Source organism: Staurois parvus, unplaced genomic scaffold (assembly GCF_062004578.1).
Source record: "Staurois parvus isolate SC_StPar_1 unplaced genomic scaffold, SC_StPar_1.0 ptg001090l, whole genome shotgun sequence".
Classification (NCBI taxonomy): Eukaryota; Metazoa; Chordata; class Amphibia; order Anura; family Ranidae; genus Staurois; species Staurois parvus.
Window position 1 is genome coordinate 5,584,562 of NW_028318886.1, and position 21,591 is coordinate 5,606,152.

The window sequence follows — 21,591 nt, forward strand, 5'->3', positions numbered from 1 at the left end:
CCACCCTCCCTCCCTTTTTTTTTCCGGTTGGGGGACCTTCTTGCCTTTTTTCCGGTGTAGGCTTGTTCTTGTGGGTTCTAGGTTCTGCGGTTGTGGTTGGCTTTTTTGTTTTCTCGTATTTTTCTTCTCATAGCAGCTGACGTGGGGTCTATTGGGTCTTTGAAGGTGGTGCTGGTTCAAAATTGTGGAGAATTATGGGTTGGGCCCACCTTAGGTATGGGTGTCCCCTCCTAATAATACTTCAGTAACATCACAGTTTTAAGTAGGTTGTATCTGATAGTACTGTAAGTGGTTAAATTGTCCCCGAGGCGGTGTAATTGCGGCTGGGGGCCTTTTTATTGGGTGGCAGATACAACCGGTCTTCAGAGATTATATTGGCCATCAAAGACCTTAGAACTGGCAGGATTAAATCTGAAATTGGTCATACATTGACTGTATTCTATGCACTATGCACTTGTCCCAAACATGTTTGAAGCTATTTACTGTTGACTGGCTCACTACCTGTGCTGGAAGTTTATTCTAAGCCAAGCATCAACTACTCTTTCAGTAAAATAGTACTTTCTGAGATCAGTTTTGAACTTTCCTCCAGTTAGTTTAAGGTCAAGTAAATGGCCTGGATCTGAGTGAAGCTAAGAGAAGGGCCAACATGACTGGGGCATGCAGGAAAAGCAGAGTATTAGTGGGGTGATTCTTCAGTATTGTATGGGTCTTAAAGGATTGGAGGGGTTGAGGCATAGTGCATGTCTTATAGTGTGTAGAAGGGAGGGAGCTCTTGTCGGAGCTCAGTCGGAGCTCATGCCAACAGCAGACAGGTTGTGGTTCCGGTTGGGGGACCTTCTTGCAATTTTTCCGGTGTAGGCATGTTCTGGTGGGTTCTAGGTTCTGCAGTTGTGGTTGGCTATTTTGTTTCTTCGTATTTTACTTGTCATAGCAGCTGTCATGGCGTCTATTGGGTCTTTGAAAGTGGTGCTGGTTCAAAATTGTGGAGAATTATGGGTTGGGCCCACCTTAGGTATGGGTGTCCCCTCCTAATATTTTTCAATAACATCAGGGTTTTAAGTAGGTTGTATCTGGTAGTATTGTAAGTGGTTAAATTGTCCCCGAGGTGGTGTAATTGCAGCTGGGGGCCTTTTTATTGGGTGGCAGATACAGCTGGTTTTCGGAGATTATATTGGCCATCAAAGGCCTTAGACCTGGTAGGATTAAATCTGAAATTGGTCATACATTGACTGTATTCTATGAACTAAGTTTGTTTTCATTTAATATTGTATTGTAAGGTTTTGTAATAAAAGGCTGGTAAGGCCATTCGACTCCAACATAAAATGTTGTCGTCGGGTCATTTCGGGGGAAAAAGGGAGGGTCTAATTTGTGGGTGTTTATAGACAACAGGAGCCTTGGCACTCTGCAGGTCCCTCCGTCATGTCCCCGTGTTCTTGATTCTGGTTTCATGTTGAAAATACTGCCCTCCTGAACCTTATTCACCCCCTTGATGTATTTAAAGGTTTCAATCATGTCTCCTCTTTCCCTTCTTTCCTCCAGACTGTACATGTTAAGTTCCTGAAGTCGCTCTTGATATGTTTTATCAACCAGACCTTTCACCATTTTTGTTACCCATCTCTGGAGTCGTTCTATCTTCCGGTCTCCAAAACTGTCCACAGTATTGTTAATGAGATCTAACTAAAGATCTATATAGGGGAGTCAGGACCTCCTTCCACCTGCTGGTGACCCCTCTAGTGATGCATCCTAGAATTCCTTTTGCTTTCCCCACTGCCTGGCCACACTCTTTGCTCATTTTGCAATCATCTGAAATAAGTTCCCCCAAGTCTTTTTCCTCTGTAGTGTTGGCCAACACTGTACCCCCAATGTTGTACTCTCTCAGGGGATTCTTTTTCCCTATGTGCATTATTTTACATTTAGAAACATTGAACAGCAATTTCCACTTTTTTGACTTTTTTTTTTACTTTTTGTTCCACTTTTTTGACCAATCTTCCAACAATGCCAAATCATTTTCCAAACCCTTCTAAAATGCTCCTAACAGTTTTTTGTTCAGGCTTTTTTGTTTTTCTTCGTGTACTGTAAAAATGTTAATAAAACGCTAATGCACCGAAACACTCTTAAACTCTTCTAAATTCTAGTACAATTATTTGGTTTTTTTTATCACCAGTTACAATTTAGAAAAACAGAAAAAAACTTCAATAACAATGCAAAAGAAGTTCCAAATAAACTTGAGTCTGTCAGAGTCCCCCTTTACATTAGAATCCCCATCAAAGTCTCCCTTATATCAGAGCCCCCCCTTGCAAAAGACCTCCCATCAGAGTCCCCCTTACATCACAATCCCCATCAAATTTTCCATACTTCACAGTCCCCCATTTCATCAGGGTCCCCATCAGAGTCCCCCTCTTACATCAGATTTCCCTTCATATCCTGTGCCATAGCCAAACAGGAAGTGAGAGGAAATCCCTGGAAATAAAGGGGATTCCTTGGGGACCACCCAGGTCACCAGAACTAGTGTCCCCATTAGAAGATTTCCCCTCTATTACTTTTCTGGGGACAACCCAAAATTTGGGGTTTTCTTTTACTTTCACTTTCAATGATAATGGTAAATAGAACAAATAGAGGAGGTGAATCTCCCTAAATGGGGCAAAGATGGCAAAACAAAATTGAAAAGTGTTCTAATCCCTCTCCACTCTATCCAAAACTAAAAAAAAGTGTTGCCTTAAGTTGTACTTTAAGGCTGCCAAGTGGGCCTACAGACCCTGGACCAGGTATATCTTTGTCACCAATAGCGCTGGTAGTAATGGTCACCTGCCAAACAGATAATCTACCATCATGGATGCCTGTACTGTTTAATATAAACTGCTGTGAGAGCCACCATAGGAATATGCAGCACTTGGGTTAGCTTTGCCTCTCTGTAATCTAAATGAGCCAATGCATATAGCTACCCACACCCATTATAGAGATCTACCAAACTGTGCTCTCCATATTTGAACTGATTGAGGACCCCTGAGTTCCAGTCTGTACATACCCCACACCATCCATTCCCAACCAGGATCCAGTGGAACCCTATGGTTCCTCCACTGCTTGTTAGGGGTTCCTTGAGTTGGGACCTATTTGATGCATAGTTTCATCGTTTTCGCCACTTGGCAAGGCCAGCAGCAAGACACCATTGATCTTTAACTGTCTGGGAGGGTGGCATTCTAAACACCCGCCATCAATATAAGGGGAGTTTTCTCACTGACCCCTAATGATTTGGTTTTAGTAAGGGTTCTCTAGGACAACCCCACATGGAAGAAAAATATATATTGAAATATATTTTTAAAATATTCTTTCCAATTATATTGATATATTTGAAATGCTACAATTTTGGCCATATTCAATATATTTCAAAATATATTTCAATAAATATATATATATATATACTGCATGTTGATATGCATTTTTATTACAAAATATATGAAAAATATTTTTAAAAATACATTTCAAATATACTGTATGTCTTTAAAAATACAAATCTACATTTTTGGAATGCATTTACAAATATATGTAAAAATATATGTTAAAATGACTTTTTTATATGTGTGTATATATATATATATATTCTATATACCGTATTTTTCGCTCCATAAGACGCACTTTTTTCCCCCAAAAAAAGGGGGGGAAATGTCAGTGCGTCTTATGGAGCGAATATGGAGCGGCCGGTCCGGTATTTCCACCGCCGCCATGTCAGAATACCGGACCGGCCGCTCAGCTCTGCAGTGGGACCTTACCTGTTCCTCTATCCAGCAGTGCGCTGTCTTCCCGGCTTCTGTAGTGTGCGTGACAGCCGGGTCCCAAGTGCGCATGCGCAAGAAGCGGTGCTCTTTGTGAATGGTAAGGCGGTACCTGGGACACATGACATGTCCCAGAAGCCGCCGGACCAATCACAAAGCGCAGCACTTCTCGCTCATGCGCACTGGGCATCCGGCTGTCCGCCGAAGCCCGCACTACAGAAGCCGGGTAGACAGCGCGCAGCTGGATAGAGGAACAGGTAAGATCAAAGAACAACTCCGCGGAAGTAAGAGCGGGTACCTGTCAAATTCAGGTACCCGCTCCCCCTTCCTCCCCAAAGGTCTGCAGTCATCTCCTGTGCTGTCCGCAGTCTCTGGTCATCTCCTCTACTATGTCTGCAGTCTCTGGTCATCTCCTGTACTACGTCCGCAGTCTCTGGTCATTCCCTGTACTGTGTCCGCAGTCTCTGGTCATTCCCTGTACTATGTCTGCAGTCTCTGGTCATCTCCTGTACTGTGTCCGCAGTCTCTGGTCATCTCCTGCACTATGTCTGCAGTCTCTCGTCATCTCCTGTACTATGTCCGCAGTCTCTGGTCATCTCCTGTACTATGTCCGCAGTCTTTGGTCATCTCCTGTACTATGTCCGCAGTCTCTGGTCATCTCCTGTACTATGTCCGCAATCTCTGGTCATCTCCTAAACTGTCCGCAGTCTCTGGTCATCTCCTGTACTATGTCCGCAGTCTCTGGTCATTCCCTGTACTATGTCCGCAGTCTCTGGTCATCTCCTGTACTGTCCGCAGTCTCTGGTCATCTCCTGTACTGTCCGCAGTCTCTGGTCATCTCCTGTACTATGTCCGCAGTCTCTGGTCATTCCCTGTACTATGTCCACAGTCTCTGGTCATCCCTGTACTGTCCGCAGTCTCTGTTCACCTCCTCTACTATATCCGCAGTCTCTGTTCATCTCCTCTACTATGTCCGCAGTCTCTGGTCATCTCCTGTACTGTGTCCGCAGTCTCTGGTCATCTCATGTACTATGTCCGCAGTCTCTGGTCATCTCCTGTACTATGTCCGCAGTCTCTGGTCATCTCCTGTACTATGTCTGCAGTCTCTGGTGATCTCCTGTACTATGTCTGCAGTCTCTGGTCATCTCATGTACTATGTCTGCAGTCTCTGGTCATCTCCTGTACTGTGTCCGCAGTCTCTGTTCATCTCCTCTACTATGTCCGCAGTCTCTGGTCATCTCCTGTACTATGTCCGTAGTCTCTGGTCATCTCATGTACTATGTCTGCAGTCCATTAGTTCAGAATTTTTTTTTTGCTGTTTTCTGCCTCTAAAACCTAGGTGCGTCTTATGGTCAGGTGCGTCTTATGGAGCGAAAAATACGGTATATATATTGAATATGGCCAAAATTGTAGCTTTTCAAATATATGTCAATATATTTGGGAAGATTATTTTTAAAATATATTTCCGATATATTTTTCTTCCATATAGGATCAGACACTTATATTCAGTTCCTCTCGGGGGGAGGTTGAGAAAGACTTCCCCACACACTTACCTCAATCTTATTCCAATTCGGTACAGTGATCCAAAATCTTAGAGACATTCATGACACAATGGGAGTCTCTAACCATGCAGAAACACAGTGTACAGTAAATAGCATATAACAGTATCAAGTCATTCCCGGTATCCTCTGATGGCTTCAGGTTATCATCGCTGTTATAACAATGATATAATGTTCTAATTATGGTTCTGTGTAATAGGTTCCATGTTTAATACACTAGAGTGGAATAGATTCTACAAGCTTGGGTATTCTGATTTATTCAAAGAGGTGTTTTATCCTACATAGATTTCAAGAAGATAAACACGAGCTTTTACTCATTAAAGATGAGCAGAATTAAAATCCTGATTGCCGACAGGTGCTGCACCCATAACTGGAAATGAAACATTAAAGTGTATGGAAAGGCAAAACTCTTGGTTTTTTATTGGTGTCGGTGTCCCTGCTGGGATGATTTGCCCTTTTTTATGGTCCTGGTGGCAATTGTCATTGACACAGAAAGTATGTGGAAATCCTAAAATTTAGAGTTGTCATGGGAGAAACAAGTGACAGGAAATCTTCCAATAAGGGGCAAATGTTCTGGTGACAACTGACTTATTTTCCCTAGTTTGGGGTGATTTCCCCTCACTTCCTGTTGCAGCTCCTTAACCTTTTCTTATACTTAAAAAACGTTTTAAAAATTTTAGCTTCTGCACTTAACCTAACGGCTTCCCGCCTGCCCATAGTCTATAGACGGCGAACAGGAAGCTGTGCCGATGAGGGCTAAAGTACCTATACATCAACCCGCAACGGCAGCTCCTACGTGGCTCACAGAGTGCGCAACCGGGAGCCTGGCGATCGGTCTGTTGCTCAGACACAACGGATCACATTACTGCTTTGCCCAAGCGATCACATGGTGTTTTACCATGTGATTACTGTGTCCAATCACAGCAATCACATAGTAAACACTAGAAACTGAAACTAAAGATCTGTTCTATCTGCTCTCACTGTGAGAGCAGAAAGAACCGATACAGCAGCCTGTAAAGGTACAACAGCCTTTTAGGCTGCATGTACACTCACAGACTGCTGTGCCAGCCACCTCAGTGTTCCTGATCACTGCCCCAGTGTAGGAACAATAAAGTGTGCAGCCAGCCCCTGTCACCTGTCCCAGTGCTCACAATAACAATGGCATACACCATACCAATGTCCTGATTACTGCCATACCCCATACAAGCACCCTGATCACCGCCATGCACCATACAAGCACCCTGATCACCGCCATGCACCTTACCAGCATTCTGATCACCGCCATGCACCATACCAGCGCTCTGATCACCGTCATACCCCATACCAGCATCCTGATCACGCCATACCCCATACCAGCATCCTGATCACCGCCATACCCCATACCAGCATCCTGATCACCGCCATACCAGCATCCAGATCACCCCATACGCCATACCAGCATCCAAATCACCGCCATGCTCCACACCAGCATCCTGATCACCCCACATGCCATACTAGTGTCCTGATCACTGCTGTACTCCATACCAGCATCCTGATCACCACATTACTCCATACCAGCAATCTGATCACCACCATACCAGCATTTTGATTACACCATACCCCATACCAGCATCCTGATCACCGCCATACTAACATCCTGATCACTGCCAAACCTCATGCTAACATCCTGATCACCGCCATACCTCAAACCAACGTCCTGATCACTGCCATGCGTCATACCAATGTCCAGCATTTTAGGGTCTCGACTGACCAATTTCAAATATATATCCCATAGTTTGTAGACTCTATAGCTTTCACAGACTAAACAATACACTGGTTTGAGTTATTTTTACCCCAAAAAATGTAGCACAATACATTTTGGCCTAAATTTTCTGAAGAAAAAGTATTTATTTGCAAAATTGTATAACAAAAACTAAGCAAAAACATTTTTTTCTCAAAATGTTCAGTCTTTTTTCATTTATATAGAAAATAATAAACCCAGTGGTGATCAAATACTACCAAAAGAAAGCTGTATCTGTCTCATAAAAATGTCATATGGGTGCATGACTGAGTAATTGTCATTTAAAGTGTGACAGCGCTGAAAGCTGAAAATTGGCCTGGACTGAAAGGGGGGTGAAAGTGTTTTGGATAAAGTGGATAAAGATCAATTCTATCCATATGTCGCCATTTTGGGACCTAGTTTGTAACTAACAGTAAATATGTGGGTACTTGAAAAAAACTAAAGGAATGGCGCAGTTCATTATCCAATAGTAAAGCAGCAGTCACCAATACTCGAAGTTGCGTTTGACAATTTTATTGTTATGACGTGTCATCACAAAGATTACACTGAATTTTGGGGGTCGAGATACTTTTTTTAAGGCAATAACCATGCAATAACCATGCATGGCCCTTCAATGTCAGTATAAGCTTTGTGACAATATGTTTCTACAAATTTTAAAATGTAATTCTTGGAGTGACTTTTGCATTACTGCAGGTTTTTACTGCTGTCTAGAATTTGTGATGATTCTTCTGCCACCCCTTCTTTAGGCTTGTCACCGCTGTGATAGTCCTACAGGCAATCTTTGTAAATTCCTGTTGAGAATCCATTCTGGGGTACCAGGCACAGAAGTGCTGCAGTAGTAAACCTCTACTGGAATAGATGAAAATTTTGTTGAGGCTGATGACAACCATAGTTAGGTCTAAAAGCTAAGGGTTTGCAGGGAGAACACTTTGCTAGACCAGTGACAGAGGATCACTCTCTCCCATTTGACCCAAAAAAAGATTAATCAGTTTAAGGTGATTTCACAGTTTAACATGCTAAATGATAATAAAGGGGTATGTTTATTAAAAAAAATCACTGTAAGACTGTCACAACCATTTGCTTGGTTATCACGAATTCTTACTGTATCTAATTCAGTTATTTTTTTTATGATCATCAGCTCCATCTAGTGGCCCTAATGCAGTATATTCTTGATTGAGGTTTTTCAGGAATAATACAGCATCATGGCCACTAGATGGAGCTGATGACCATATCAAAATAATGTTTTAGGCAAAATACGGTGAGAATTCATGATAGCTGCGTGAATGCTTGTTACAGTAGTGCAGGGAATGGACCCCCTAAATATTTAAAATACAGGTTACAAGGTCATTTCAAGAGACAATCTTTAAATGCACACAGGAAGTTATGGTATTCTTCATCTGTTTTTTAGGACATATGCTTGGCAATTCAGGCACAGTCATTCACTGGTTTCAAGCATTTGAACAATAAAAATTGGGGTAGAAATCTGTGGTTTTGTTAGAAACTAGGAAATGACTGTGGTTAAAATTTGGCTGAAAGCCCTCAATCGCCACATAGCTGCCTAGTGTACGTTCAGCATTCTAGTAAATGTTGGAAGACGGTATTCCATGGATTTTTCATTACTTTGTTTCAATTTTAAAGAAGAAAAAACAGTTGTAGCCCCCACCCTAATCTTTTGACCTGGCCTTGATTACAACACATATGGGTTGGTATTCCCATAGCTCTATGGAAGCACGTGTATGAACTTCCTCCAATATTGATAACAGACAATAAGCACCCGTCTGATGTCAAGGGCTTGTTTGCACTCATGGAAGTTATTTTTTCTTTTTTTCCTTTTTTGTAGATGAAAAATGCATGACAGTTGGATCCAATACAAGTCAGTTGCTGACTGATGAAGAATTGATGAAAAGCACTCACGTAAAGCTGACCCAAAATCTCCTGCTAACCTAAGCTGTTTTTCAGCCCCTGTACCGTACTTTCCTGATCTATTGTGTAAGACTGTCTAACAGGGGCGGACTGACAACTCATGGGGCCCCTGGGCAATAGGGGATCATGGGGCCCCTGTGTCCTTGCCCAAACTCAAAAAAGCCTATTAAAAAGGTACCAGGGGTATCTCATGGGGCCCCCTACTGACCCCGGGCCCTTGGGCAGTGCCCGAGTTTCCAAATGGTCAGTCCACCCCTGCTGTCTAATATCCCAACAGCAGATACTCCCTTCAGCCACCCACACCAATTTATATGCATGCTGGTGACAATCAGGCAGAGCCAACCAGTCTATCTGCCAGAACACAGATCCCATCTTACAACTCTTGCATGCTGTTAAAGAAAAAGGGGGATCTGGGTCAGGCTGATTGGTTGGATGTGTCTGAATGTCCATACTTGACAGCATCTGATCCACCATGCTTTGGTAAGGGAGACTGGAGAGATCCTGTTAGACAGCTTTACATATTAGATTAGTAATAGGGTAGTGGGGTAGCTGTTGGGTTAGGTGTATTTTCCTCCTCAAGGCAGAAGCCTGGCTTTGAGGGGCAATTGGCCTTTCCCCTTGCCACCCGCCTAAAGGGGATGCAGGTAACAAGGTGTCAGGATTTTACTTGTCAATTTTGGAAGATATATTTTTTACCTCGGAATCCTCAGAATGTCCTTTTAAAAAGTGCATCTAAACTAATATATTTTAAAAAAAACTGACTTATTAACCCTTACCAGGTCTGGTTAAGGTCAGGTCTTAAAGTATATGTAAACCCTCACCAAAACAGCCTATTCAGTTTAACCACTTCCCAACTGCCCTATAGCAGAATTACTGTTACAGGGCGGCAGGGCTGCGCAACATCACATATATATATGTGATTTTGAATTTCCTGGTAGGGAGCACGTGCTGATCTACCCATGCCACCATTGGCGGCTACAGATGTCGATCACCAGGTCCCAGCCAGAGATTTCCCATCGGTCGCCGAGTCACCCAGCAATCGCCGAGTATCACTGACAGAGGAAAAACCTGTGTGTAAAGGACACAGGTCTCTCTCCTGCCAGGAGTATGTTTCCCCAGTAAAATACACACACAGTAAAACAGCACACAGCACACAGTTAACCCTTTGATCGCTCCAAATGTTAACCTCTTCCTGTTTAGTGTCATTAGTACAGTGTCAGTGATTTCTATTAGCACTGATCACTGTATTAGTGTCATTGGGATACCAGTGGAGTGGCAGTTAGTCAGTTCCCCCCAGTGTCAGAATGCCTGCCGCAGTCCCACAGCCCCACTATAAGTCACTGATCGCCGCCATTACTTGTATATAAAAAATATTCCGGTATCTATACCGCCATTTATTGGTATTTTTTTTAGCAAAGCCATGTAGCAGAATACAATTTGGCCTAAATTTATGACAAAATTTGATTTTTTACATTTTTTTTATTGGATATGTTTTATAGCAAAAAGTTAAAAATATTGTTTTTTTTTATTTCAAAATTGTCGGTCTTTTTTTGTTTATAGTGCAAAAAAAAATGCAGAGGTGATCAAATACCACAGAAAGAAAGTTCTATTTGTGGGAAAAAAGGACATAAATTTCATTTGGGTGCAGTGTTGTATGACCGCGCAATTGTTTGTTAAAGTAATGTAGCACCGTATCGCAAAAAATGGCCTGGTCAGGAAAGGGGGTAAATCCTCTGGAGGGCAAGTGGTTAAAATAGAAATTAAAGGCAAAACATGCATGTATGCATATAAAAGACATTGTATATACCCTTTTTCCCTTTTGCGATCACATACCCTCTCTTCGCAGCTGCATAAGGAGAGAGCTGGGGGAGGAGAAGCAGCCGTACACTGATCTTCCCAGTAAAAGGCTGTGCAGAGAAGGGGGGATGTGTCATCACAAGTCTAATCATTGGACGAACAGGTTGAGTTCTCAGCACAGCTAGAAAACTGACCATGCTGCGCTGTGATCAGTTTTTAATAGGAAAGTAGAGGAACCGGTAGGAACACCAGGGATTTCCACACAAAGGAAGCAAAACAACATATAGAACAGGATACTTTCTCATACCAGTACATTGTACAGCAGGCACATGTCAGGATCATGAAATGCTGGGTTTACATATTCTTTAAGTTCAGATATATGAAGCGAATATTTTTGCAAACAATGGAATTCTAAGTGTTTGTACATTTGACATTCAGAACAGTTTACAATAGAAACTTTTCAACTCGATCACCAAATCAAGAAAGACTTGTGTCTGCAATCTGTTCAGTGTTGATTTAAATGCAAACAGATGTAAACGGATATATGTTTTTTACACTTCTAAACTGATATTCTTCTGGGAACAGACATTGCCAGAACACATGCATCCAAATATGAACAAACTTGATGCCAGTGTGCAAGAGGCCTAAATGAACATAAATCATTTAACAAGGATAGTGGGCTAGTGTTAAGGCCAACACCAAGGGCTCGTTCACACGTGAAGTTTTACTGCCCCCCAAACCCTACACCCTCTAACTGCAGAGACAGCGGCCAGGGGTGTACACATACCGTGGCTGCAATGCTCTGCAGCCGCAGCAGGAATTATACCCCTTGTCACTTTTGGTGGGCACTACCAGCAGGGGTGTATTTACCACAAGGCAAACAAGGCATTTGCCTAGGGCGGCATTTTTCAGGGGGGGCAGTATTTTTAAGGGCGGCAGTGCCATCCCCCGAAAGAAGGAAAGGAAGAAGGGACACACACAGCATGGGGACCAAGTGGGATCTGAGAGAGGCTGTGGGCTGCTTGATGGGGTATGCAGAGCCTGACTCTTGTTCCCCGGAGATGTCTGGAGCTGTGAAGGTGAGTGTCTTATCTCTTGTCAGGGTGGCAGAGGTTGCCAGTTTATGGGGGGCAGTGGTAGTGGAAGGCTCTCTAGGGCAAGGGTGGGGGGGCTGGGGTGTTGTTGGTGGTCAATGTCAGCTTTCTTCATGGGGGAGGGAGGTGTTGGTCAGTGTCAGGGTCTCTTTGTGGGGCGGGGGCAATTTTTGTGTTGCCTAGGGCAGCACAAAACCTAAATGCACCACTGACTACCAGCCACAGATCACGACCTATTCAAGTGAACGTGGACACATGCAGTTTGAGGTGCACTAATGCAGGGTCCAGGGGGTTAAAGCAGGTGGTGGGGAGGTGATATAATGCAGTGATATAGTGCATCCACATCACCTGTCAAACACCTTTGAGAAGTGATTCAAGTGTGGATTGATTTTCAGAGGAGCGGCAGAACCTGACGCACATGTGAACAAGTCCCAAAGCACAACATTTGCAAATACTTACTTATTTTTCCTTGTCTAGTCATCTATGATCAGTTGTGAGTACAAATCACAGCAGAACTCAATATGAACTGGGTGCAGAGGCCCCCACGTTAAACCCTGATTACACTTATTTATGGAATCGACCTCTATGAATAAGTCCTATTTGGGTGAATGCATCAGAGGGGCATGGCCAATGGACAGGTACTGATGTTTCTAGCTGACTTAATAAAGAATAATGTTTATTGGGTGATGTTACCAACGTATGGCTCAGTTTTATCCTTTCAGAGCACTGAGGAGTGAGGACATGCATTCTAGGGAACCTGCACCATGTGGGCAGGTGTAGTACAGTCTCCCTTCACAGGTGGCGCTGTTTTGGCAACTGCCATGCAGAGAGGATGGAGGATAAGAGGAACTTTTCTTCCTGTGAGGCCTTTATAGACAACATAAGGGGAGCAGCTGTCCAATTGGAAGCTGCTACACTGTATGACCTCTGCGGCCATCCTTAGTGAGGGCAGTGCTAATAATTAGCACTGTCCCAATGTAATTGGCGTGCATTGGCTAAGTGGCAAGGTCAGGGACAGGGACCCACTGGTGAGGGACAGTGTGTCTAGAGTAGGGAAAGATTTCGGTCAAGTAGGGACCTCTTACCTGAGACCTCCTACTAAGAGCCCCTTCTGGCTACACTGTTCAACAAATTTTTATTTTTTGCCAGTTTTGGAAACAAAAGGATCCATTTCTTAATGAATTTCACATTCTGAGTTCAAATATAACAATGAAATTTGTCAATTGGCTCTAGTTTTTCTGTAAACGGAAAGTTTTCTACTATAGGCGTAATGACTACATAATGCACAATAATTATATAGATAGATGTCTTTCCACAAATATAAAGCAAGTGATATTGACTACATAACAAAGCCTAAATGGCATAATATATTGCATAGGATTACCAAGAAAAATTATAGCCATAAGCTAAGTTGAATCATTTTAATACTTAGGATTCTCACTAGTTTTGTCTTCAGTTTGTGTCGGTTTTGCTTCTCTTGGCTTTTCTCTTGTATTCGAGGAAAGGGCTATCTCTTACAACTGCACGTGACTACACGCTTCAGGTTCTTCCTCACTTGACTCAACCACGAAGGATTCTGGTGCTTTAGGAATTGGTAGCCCCTCTCCATGAGGAACTGGACGTATTGCCGATGGAATATTTGGATAGTGCACAGATAACTTTTTCTTCTTATTTAGCCCTTTTACGATTGGAGGCACCATACAAAAGTAACAATTACTAACATGATCTGTTGGCTCTCTCCAAATCATTGGCACAGCGAAAGGCATAGATGCCTTTTTTCCATTCAACCATTGCTCCAGTGCCGCCCCACAAGAATTGCAGCATATATGTGGTGCCCAGCTCTTGTCCTGGTCTCCTATCTTGCAGCCAAAATACAAGTTGTAGGCTTTCTTAATCATTCCTGTTATCCTCCTTTTTTGTGAGATAAAAGTTATTTCACCGCAGATATAGCAGAAATTATCTGCTTTATTCACACAAGTTCGAGGCATTACTGAGTAGCCTATATAAGCATAAAACGAAATGTAAAGACTCTGTCGAACTACAATCAGCTACAGATACTGCAGCTTTTATGCAGTGAAGTGATGCAATTAAAGGCTAATATTGCATCATCTCAGTATACATGCAATTTTCTATTGGTCACCAGTATCAATTGCGCAATATGCAGCTGAAGTTGCATCATAATTTTGAATGGCTTACGTCATTAGATGGGTGAATATATCATGGAAACTAGAGCCAATCAACATTTTTTAGGGTCATTTTCGTTTTCAGCACCCCAAAATTATGTAAGATTAGCTAATTTTATGCCCAAAACTTTTTACCTGTTGAACAGTGCTATCGGCTTCTCTAATCGCCACACTGCCTACCAGCCACCTCCTTTGCCAGATGCTATTGGGTGTTGTAAGCCTACTAACGTGTCCTTTACTGTATTGAGACCGTGTTCCTTAAATCCATTTGTAAGGAACTGCAGAATTGTTAGGCTGCGTGGTTCAGGCCCTGCTACCACCTTGTTAGAACTTTGTGTTATTATATTATGCTGCATTCCTTGGTCCCCGTGTGCATTTGCTCCCCATTGGGTACTAAACACCTGACCCTGCTCACAACTTGACCGTGTTTGCAGAACGGTATGCTGGCATTAGGACTTTGAGCAGCTATTTGAGTTTTGAAGCTTCTATGGAACCCTGGTTGAGAATGGCTGCATTAGTTGACATGACAAGGCAATGGTTTCCATCCAAAGGGTTTGTGACTGTTTTATGTATGGATATTACTGCCATTTGCAGTATACATAATCCTCAGTACTCAGTGTTAAACTATTATGTCTTTATCCTAATAAGACTTTTGCCAATGACATTATATTGTGCTAATAATACTCCCTGATGTGTTCTGTCCATGATGTAATGCCAGAAGCACACACAACCACTGGGGACTCACCCACTGCACTCCCTGAGCTTCCAAAAAACAAATATATTACTTGTAAATGGAAAGGTTTCCCAGCAACAGAGGGCAATTTAACATCCCAGCATCTACATAAGAAGTGACTTTGATGAGCTCCCCAGTGCAGGTAATCCCTGGTCCCCATCTATTTCCAAGCACAGATCCTCTCCAGAGACGGACCAGCCATGGAAGGATCATTAGTGATTTGCTGCCTCTAATAGGCCGGGGTTCTGGGTAGCGGCAGCGTTAGGAGGAAATAAAACACATCCTATTCCAGGGAAATGAGAGCACTTTAAGAAAGTAAAACAGTCAGGGAGAAAAGATGTGGGTATATCAGAATACAAATGGGTGGCTGGGGACACACATTCCACATGCATGATGTTATTTTAGGGGCAGATACCAGAAAACGAGCACCTGCAAGGCTTCAGTTACAGGTCTGCTCCGAACACCAGCATCACATATGCCAGGAAGTGCTCATGGAGTATATCAAACGTGCTGCCACGGGAGCAGATATGGAATATATCATGCTGGGGACTAGCTGTTCAGAACCCCACAGAATGCAGAAGCCTTACACAGGCCAAATCAAAGGGGAAGTCTCCAGCGTACCTAGAGTTAGTGCAGGAAAAAGTCTGTGTACCATTTAGGCTACAGTTATCTGGAGGAATGGCTTCTAAAATGTGATTTGATCTCCCTCTATGTTGTAAGACTAAAAACTATCTTGTTTACCATACACTTGCTAAACTTTATACTTTCAGATCATTTGTTGAACAAATGCTTTACAAATCAAGGTCATTGATGTGAAAAGTATGTGAACCCAAGGGAACTAAACATATGGCAGGAATGGAGAGGATTGCTGGGGATTACCATGTATAGAGATAGCAAAGACTATCTCCATATGCTATGATGATACCATGTATTACCACATATCATGAAAAGGAACAGTGCAATGTAATATGGTAATGAGTATCTTATATACTCATTTATTTCCCTAGAGAATAGGTGCAGAAACTCAACCATGCCCCTCCCTCCCCAAAACAACCCCCTTTCCCACACACATATACCTGCCAAATAGCATCAAATAGTAGGCGCGGCCAAATTTCTCTAACAGTGGGACGGTCTTAAAGCAGAGCATTAAATGCAAGGAGTGCATTATGCATAGAGTGCAGAAATCAGGGGTGCAATACAGACAGAGAGCAGAGTTAAGACGTGGGCTACGTACAGAGTGTAGAATTCATGAGTACACTACACAGAGTGCAAAGTTCAGGGTGCACTACACACAGAGTGAAAAGTTCAGGGGTGCTCTACACACAGAGTGCAGAGTTAAGAAGTGTACTACGTACAGAATGTAGAGTTCAGGAGTGCACTACACAAAGTGCAAAGTTCAGGGTGCACTACACACAAAGTGCAGAGTTCTGGGGTGCACTACACACTGAGTGAAAAGTTCAGGGGTGCTCTACACAAAGAGTGCAGAGTTAAGAAGTGTGCTACGTACAGAGTATAGAGTTCAGGAGTGCACTACACAAAGTGCAAAGTTCAGGGTGCACTACACACAGAGTGCAGAGTTCTGGGGTGCACTACACACAGAGTGCAAAGTTAAGGGGTGCACTACACACAGAGTGAAAAGTTCAGGGGTGCTCTACACACAGAGAGCAGGGTTAAGAAGTGTGCTACGTACAGAGTGTAGAGTTCAGGAGTACACTATACAGAGTGCAAAGTTCAGGGTGCACTACACACAAAGTGCAGAGTTCTGGGGTGCACTACACAAAGTGCAAAGTTCAGGGTGCACTACACACAAAGTGCAGAGTTCTGGGGTGCACTACACACTTAGTGAAAAGTTCAGGGGTGCTCTACACAAAGAGTGCAGAGTTCTGGGGTGCACTACACACAGAGTGCAAAGTTAAGGGGTGCACTACACACAGAGTGAAAAGTTCAGGGGTGCTCTACACACAGAGAGCAGGGTTAAGAAGTGTGCTACGTACAGAGTGTAGAGTTCAGGAGTACACTATAAAGAGTGCAAAGTTCAGGGTGCGCTACACACACAGTGCAGAGTTCAGGGGTGCATTACACACAGAGTGAAAAGTTCAGGGGTGCTCTACACACAGACTGCAGAGTTATGAAGTGCGCTACATACAGAATGTAGAGTTCAGAAGTATACTACACAGAGTGTAAAGTTCAGGGGTGCACTACACACAGAGTGAAAAGTTTGGGGGAGCTCTACACACAGAGCACAGTTAAAGGGTACACTATATAAAGAGTACACAGTTCAGGGGTGTGCTAGGTACAGAGTGTAGAGTTCAGGGTTGCATTACACACAAAGTGCTGTGTTCTGAGGTGCACTACATACAGGGTGCAGAGCTAAGGGGTGCACTAAATACAGAGTGCAGAGTTCAGCCCACATCCACAGCTGCTCACCTCTCCATCCCCCATCAACATCTCATTTTCTTTCTTTGACCCCTATGATTTGCCCATTTAAGCAGCATGGTTCCAATGTTAGGGCCCACTGCATAACAGTCCTAAATGGTCCAAGGGAAAAAGGATCTTTTCAAAGTATACATAGGAATATGTGTAGTGCCCCTCAAGTTTAGCTAGGAGGAACTGGAAAGGTTTTTAGGCAGAGGCTGACTAGCAGGCTGGGATGAGTCAGCCTGGGAGTGAGGTAGTGAGGTTACCTCAGAACAGGCTATGGAGGTTCTGAGGGTCAGAGTTTCTGGAGCCTTCCCACCTCTCCAGAAACCTGACAGTTTTCTGGAGAAGGGGAGGAAGCTCAAATCTACATACTTGAGGGACCTTGGCCAATCCCTTGGCAGGAGACTGGGCATGGTGACCAAGGCAACCCTTAAGTACTGCAGAGTCTGGGAGGTTTTGGTCAGTGTTGGGTAGAAGATGGAGTGAGAGGCTGAAGTGTGGAGCCTGGGAGGGGGGCCTACCTACAGGCAGGAGCTGAAAAGACGATCTCTCAACCTCAACGTCCCCAGAGGGAGGACAGTCTGTGGAGCAGGGAAGAAGCCAGCCAAGTGTAAGGCCTGAAGGTAGCCACCAACCCATCAAGCTTACAGGGGAGGCAGAGTGAGTATTCCTACACCGTCTGGGCCGAATAAGGGGAGAAGGAAGTCAGGCGGAAAATCAAACTAGCTCCTTATCTGGGACTGCTTTACTAAGTGGCAGCTTCTGAATCCCTTTGCTCAGAGATTCCCTCAGGCAGCTGGGTGAAGCGATGGTTTTATCTGGGGTCTGAGGTGGTACATCAGAAGGGCTGGAGAGCTCTTCAAAGAAGAAATTTTGCTGTCTATGGACTTGTACATAGTTGCTAAGGAGTTTGTACTCAAGTTTACAGTTTCCTTGGGCACACCCGTCAACCCCATCCAAGTTCAAAACCCCTTAAAGTGGTAGTAAAGTCAGATTTTTTACTTCTACTTACAGATAAGCCTATAATAAGGCTTACCTGTAGGTACTGTAAATATCTCCTAAAACACCTACTTACCTGTGCGGAGCACTGGCGCATGCACTCTGAAGGAGTGAGTGCTATTCCTTCAGAGTTGTGGACCGTAAAAAGTTACTCCTGTGCGCATGTATGGGAGTGACGTCATCGCAGCTCACCCATTCAAGTCGCTGGAGCCAGCGAACCCAGAAGAAGGACCGAGTGAAGATGGAAGCCCTGTCAGCGGTGACACCTCGCTGCTGGAGAGCCTCATTTTAGGGTAAGTTTCACATAATGTGCTAGTATGCGATGCATACTAGCATATTATGGCTTTGTCTTGCAGGGGAAAACATTTTTTTTCCCCCTGAGTTTACTACCGCTTTAGTAAAACCACAAAACCAAGCTCAAGGACTGTTTACTGACTCCAGTGTGCAAGTGTGGATATAATGCATGTTGCCTGGCTGTGCAGAGCTTTAGGAGGACCCAAAACTCAGCGACTCCTAGGGGGTAGTGTTACATATGGTTTCCATTTATTAGCACACATTGACACACGTTCTATTTCATATTTTCATGATTGCAATTCCAGATTTGTAGATTCTACCTCTGGTGGGAGTCTTTATCTGGCATTGTAATTACCAACCCTGCTTAAAGCTGAGCTGCGGGCAAATGGCTAAATACCCCGTAAAGACCTATGTATGGAAGCTGTTTTACCTTGCAAAGGATTTGTATTTCTGTCTATCCAGTCCTGAGATTTACACAACCTTGTTGAGACAGCAGTCAGCTTGGGGACCTTACCAATTCCTAGATGTGATGGCTGCATTAGTTTTCTTTTATAGGCTTTCTACTGAGGGGTGCTCACAATGATCAGTTTTTATTTATTTCCATGAAACCTTTATCCCAAAAAAAAAAAAAAAGTTGCTGCAACTGCTTGTACAACTGCAGCGTGAGCTGGAGTTGGGCTTCAATTTGGTAGTGTATTTAAAGTGGTATTAAGCAAACATTTATTATATTGAAGCTTACCAATTCTTAGATGTGATGGCTGCATTTATTTTCTTTTTTAGGCTTTCTTTCTTCTGTTGTTTTTCAAAACAACATGCTCTCCAGCAGAATGTATCAGTTACAGAGATGAGACAAACCATTTAACACTGGCAGCGTGCTTACAATGATCAGCTTTTATTTATTCATGTAAAACCTTTATCCCAAAAGCAAAAAACTGTTTATTGTAACTGATTATAAAGTATTAGCTGGAGTTTGGCTTCAATTTGTTGGTGTACTTAAATCTGCTAGTACATTTAACACTACCCTCCCCCCAGACTGACACTGCTGATGTCCAAAGGTGCCCCTGTGCTCCTTAATCCAAAGTGGAATACAGGAGGTGTGTTACTGGCCAAATCATCAGATGAAAAAAAAAAGTAAAACTAATGGAGCTACCTCATCTAGTGATTGGTAAGCTGCAATAAATTACATTTTTGGTTTTGGATTTAAGGGATAAATACACCTTCCTTACACATTACATCCATATTTAGGGTGTAACCTGTAACATGCTCCAGACTTGCCCCCTATGACAGTGGGCTGGGTGGGGTTCTGCCCATAGAAAACTACAAATCGGCAGATAGATTTGTAATCTGAATGGACCACATGTGTACTGATTAGTGCACTTGCAGTTCATACATTATCCCTTCAGTTTGCAAGCTGACAATTCACACAGAGGTACAGACTGAAAGCTGGAGGGAGACTGTGCAGGAGCCCGAAACTGCACCCAAAATCTTGCTGGTCGTGGGTGCAACTCTTTGCAGTCTCCTGTTAAAATAATAAATGTACTTTTTTTTTTAAACTTGCAAAAAACGTACATTTATTATTTTTTACTAAAAGGTGAACTTGGCATTTAATTCCGCTTTTAATTACAAGTAGTTACAAAGAATTTCCACTAGATGTCACAAAACATGTATACATACAAAATGAAATCCAGTGCAACAGTGATGGATACAAGATACAGTAAGTGTTCCAGAAAACACACCCTTTACTTCCTGACCCAGTAATCTGCTCCTTTGTAAAACATTTCTTACTGTGTTTTTCTGCCTCTTTGTAAGGTCATCTATGGGCTCCTGAACCTATCCTATTCCCCCCTCGTTTCCATTTGTAAGCAGTGCACATTTGTGCAATGCCCTGCTCTGTGCACACTACAAATCCCATAGTCCATCCCAGGAGTGATCAAAAGAGGGTGGCTACATTCCTACATATAGTGGGACCAGGAAGTCGGATCACAACAGCCAAAAAAAAAAAAAAGGAATTTGGCTGAGAGTAATAAAAGTGACTTTTTTTTAGTAAAGACTATATACACTATATTGCCAAAAGTATTAGGACACCCCCCCAAATCATTGGATTCAGGTGTTCCAATCACCTCCATGGCCACGGGTGTATACAATCAAGCACCTAGACATGCAAACTGCTTCTACAAACATTTGTGAAAGAATGGGTCGCTCTCAGGAGCTCAGTGAATTCAAGCATGGTACCGTGATAGGTTGCCACCTGTGCAATAAGTCCATCCGTGAAATTTCCTTGCTACTAAATATTCCACGGTCAACTGTTAGTGATATTATAACAAAGTGGAAGCAACTGGGAACAACAGCAACTCAGCCATGAAGTGGCAGGCCACGTAAATGACAGAGCAGGGTCAATGCATGCTGAAGCACACAGTGCACAGAAATCGCCAACTGTCAGCAGAGTCAATAGCTAAAGACCTCCAAACTTTGTGTGGCCTTCAGATTAGCACAACAGTGTGTAGAGAGCTTCATGGAATGGGTTTCCATGGCCGAGCAGCTGCATCCAAGCCTTACATCACCAAGTGCAATGCAAAGCGTCGAATGCAATGGTGTAAAGCACGCCGCCACTGGACTCTAGAGCAGTGGAGATGTGTTCTCTGGAGTGATGAATCATGCTTCTTTGTCTGGCAGTCTGATGGCCGTGTCTGGGTTTGGCGGTTGCCATGAGAACAGTACTTGCCTGACTGCATTGTGCCAAGTGTAAAGTTTGGTGGAGGGGGGGTTCTGGTGTGGGGTTGTTTTTCAGGGGTTGGGCTTGACCCCTTAGTTCCAGTGATGGGAACTCTTAAGGAGTCAGCATACCAAGACATTTTGGACAATTTCATGCTCCAAACTTTGTGGGAACAGTTTGGGGATGGTCCCTTCCTGTTCCAACATGACTGCGCACCAGTGCACAAAGCAAGGTCCATAAAGACATGGATGAGCGAGTTTGGGGTGGAGCAATTTGACTGGCCTGTACAGAGTCCTGACCTCAACCTGATAGAACACCTTTGGGA